This window comes from Ursus arctos, unplaced genomic scaffold, assembly GCF_023065955.2.
Source record: "Ursus arctos isolate Adak ecotype North America unplaced genomic scaffold, UrsArc2.0 scaffold_22, whole genome shotgun sequence".
Taxonomy (NCBI): Eukaryota; Metazoa; Chordata; class Mammalia; order Carnivora; family Ursidae; genus Ursus; species Ursus arctos.
In genome coordinates, this window is record NW_026622897.1 from 42641162 (window position 1) to 42644980 (window position 3819).

Consider the following 3819-nt stretch of genomic DNA (forward strand, 5'->3'; position numbering starts at 1 on the left):
AGACCGTACAGTGTTCAGACATGCCCCGCTGTGGTTAAGAGGGGCTAAATCTAGCCTTCCTCCTCTCACCAAGCCATGAACCCCGCAGCTAGTGTCCACCTAGAGGTAATACCTTATTAGTTCTCATAGAAAAGGGGCTAGAAGCAGCCCTGACATTGTGGAAGCCCTTTGTTCAAGGTTAGGATCTGTCTTGTGGGCAGAGGGGACCACGAGGACCCCTCCGAAGAGAAGACCTGAGCATTATGCTCTCTAGGCCCACTTTCTCCTGACCCTCACAAATAAAGCCTGACAAAAATATTTAAGGCCACAGTAATTACCTGCTAGGGGTCTCCTCAAAATATGGTGCCTAGCCCAGATGTCCCCATATCATAATATTCAAGGTAGGGTCTGAAAAATTACCAGCACCATCACCTGGGGCACTTGATGGAAAATGCAATATCCTGAGCCATACACCTGACCTTTTAGATTCTATAATCTCTAGAGATTAAATTAGGGAACAGCTGTTGAGATATTATTAATCTCTTCCTCACAGGCTTGCTGACCATAGGCTTCCTTGGTCAAGGATTCCCTTCATTCTCAAAGTCTACAGAAGAGTCATGGTAAAGACTTGAATGTTCCTTAGAAAGATTCTTCCTCTTAGAAGAAGCCTGAAGATAAAAAAGCCATAGGCTTCCTTTCCCTTGATAACATCCTTCCATTCCACATCCCCTTCTCCCAACACATACATAATATCATCTCTCACAGGGCTCTTCCTTCTCTCTCCCTTTCTTGTTTCTGGTTGGTGGTGTATAGAACATATCCCCCAGCAAGCAGAGGCAACTTGGTGACAGCTGTCCTTAAAATTCTTGTTTACTTTTTAGAATCACATCTAGCATTTTCTACTGGTCTTCCTAGAGTCCTGGGTTACCCAAGACCTTCCAAGCAACCTGTGTCCTTGGTGGCAATCCTAACAGTCAGGGAATGTCCACATGATGGGTTGTTAAGTTAATGATACCTTCAATACAGCATAGGCTTCACATAATAGCAGTTAACATATGAGCACATCACTGTCAACATAAGGTCTGTCCATCAGAGAACCAAACTGAGCTGTTCTGTAACCAACAACTATACTATGAGGTACACATCTAGAATTGTGTCATGTTTACTTTGCCCAGTTCCTACATAATTACTTCCAAGTGAACATTAAGGAAGAACCAATTCATTAAAAGATATGGTAAGAAACATTCAACACCTATGCTAGGAGCTAGAGCTAGAGATAAATCAAATGTGTCTCAATCTTCATGAAATTCAGCCTAGCAGAAGAATGCCTATGGAAGCAGTCTGTGGCCAACAGAAGACTATACCACTTAAGGGATTATCATTATTAACAGAAGAGTCTTACACTATAACTTAGATGCTGAGAAGAAAAATATTTACTGACCACCACTGAATTTTCACAAAGATCCTACTAGCTTGATTGCTAGGTCAGTTATGATGCCTTCAGGTGCAAGAAATAGGAAACCCAACTAAAAGTGATTTAAGCAAGAAGAAAAATGTATTATCTCACTTAACCACAAGCCAAGACGTAAAGATTACTGGAGTTGATTAACTCAGTAGCTCAGTCATACCTGCAAGAACTCAAATTCTTTCTGTCCCTCTGCTCTCTCACTCGGTTAGTCAGGGTTCTTCAGAAAAACAGAACTAATAGGATATATATACATATATACACACACACATACATATATACATATATATACACACATACCTATGTACACACATATATTTAAAGAGATTTATTATAAGAAATTGGGTATGGAGGCTGACTAGTCCCAAGATCTGCAGGGTAAGTTGGCAAGCTGGAGACCCAAAAGAGCTGATGGTGTAGTTTCAGTCTGAAGGCTGGCAGGCTCAAGACCCAGGAAAGAACCAATAGTTCAGCTAGAGTCCAAAGGCAGAAAAAAACAATGCCCAGCTTGAAGGCAGGAAAGCAGGAGGAATTTCCCCATTTCCAGGGAGACTTGGCCTTTTTATTCTACTTAGGCCTTCAACTGATTGGATGAGGCCCACCCACATTAGGGAGAGCAATCTACTTTATGCTATCTACTGATTTAAATGTTAAACACATCCAAAAATCCTCACAGAAACACTCAGAATAATGTTTAATCAAATACCAAAACATCCTGTGGCCCAAACAAGTTGACACATGAAATTTAATCATACATTCATCTTCAGCATTTGACCCATACCTTTGTCGGTATGAGGGATGGCAGCAACAGTTCATGCAACATTCAAAAGTTGGAGTAAGAAAAGGCAGATTTTTCTGCCATACCCTATCTGAAAGTTAGGGAAAATGTCCCAAGGATGAACCCTCCCTACCTATCCTCCACACTTCTACATCCATCTCCTTGGCTACAATTATGTTGTATACCTATTCCTAAACAAATCACTTGCAAGGGGAAAATTTACCCCAAGCCCAAAGACTAGGAAAGAGCTCCTCTTCTTAAGACGCACTTGATATCCTGATACATTGTTGTTAGGAAGGAAGAAAGGTTTGGATTGGGCATGTAGGAGCTGGGGGAGGCTATTGGCTCAACAACCAACACTGTCTTCCATAATTTCTATTATCCCATTTTAAAGATATGAATACTGAGGCTCAGAAAGCTTGAGTTGGTCAGCATCACACACCTAGTTAATTGTCAAGCACGAAGTTCAATCAGATCTTTCCAGCTCTAATTTGCTCGCTCATTTGCAGGTTTATTTGTAAATATGCCTAACTCCACCTGTACTGTAACCTTGGGCAATTGCCTTATTCCCTCCAAATCTTCTTTTCTATCACTGATAAAGAGACATAACAACAGTCCTTAACTTTCAGAGTATCACTTAACTTAGTGAATGTAAACTTTCACTATTACAGATCTTCCTTGACTTATGATGGGGTTACATGCTGATAAACCCATCATAAGTTGAAAATATCATTAAGTCAAAAATGCATTTAACCTACTAAACATCATGGCTTAGCCTTGCCTATTTTCAAGGTGCTCAGAATACGTATATTAGCCTACAGTTGGGGAAAATCATCTAACACAAAGCCTATTCCTATTTTGTAATAAATGCTGAATTATCTCACGTAATTGATTTTATACCATACTGAAAGCGAAAAATAGAATAGAATGCTTATATGGGTACAGAAGGGTTGTAAGTATATGAGCCGTTCACCCTCGTAAGCTGTGGCTTGCTGCCACTGCCCAGCATCATGGGAGATGATCACCCCCCCATACTGCTAGCCTGAAGGAAGATCAAAACTCAAAGTTCAAAGTAAGGTTTTTCCTGAGTGTGTATTGCTTTTGCACAATATAAAGTCATAAAATTGTAAGTTGAACCATTGTTAAGTTACAGACTGTCTGTATTTGCTGCCCCACCACAGTATAAAGAGCCACCTATTGTACAACTGTAGGGGGCACTATTCACCTAAAATATACAATGAATTACCCCCCTGGAGTTTCACCATAGCTTACTAAGGGTACAGAAAACTTACCTCCAGAATGAGAAGTAGAGGATTCTTGGGAAGTAGTGCAGCACTGGCAAGTTTTAACTCAATGCCACAACAAACAGGTGAAGGAAAGCTAACAGAATTTTCCAAGCCCAATGGTAAGGACCTTCATATATGTATCTCATTAATTCTCACAAAAGTCCTAGGATGATAAAGAAATTTTGTTATGCTTTTGTTTTTCATGTAGAGAGTTACCATGGTAGGTTTTAATTCCAAGAAGGAAACAGAATTTCTTGATTTCCTTGCTGGAAGATACCGTCAGTCATTTGACACTTTTTCCGGGGGCTCAC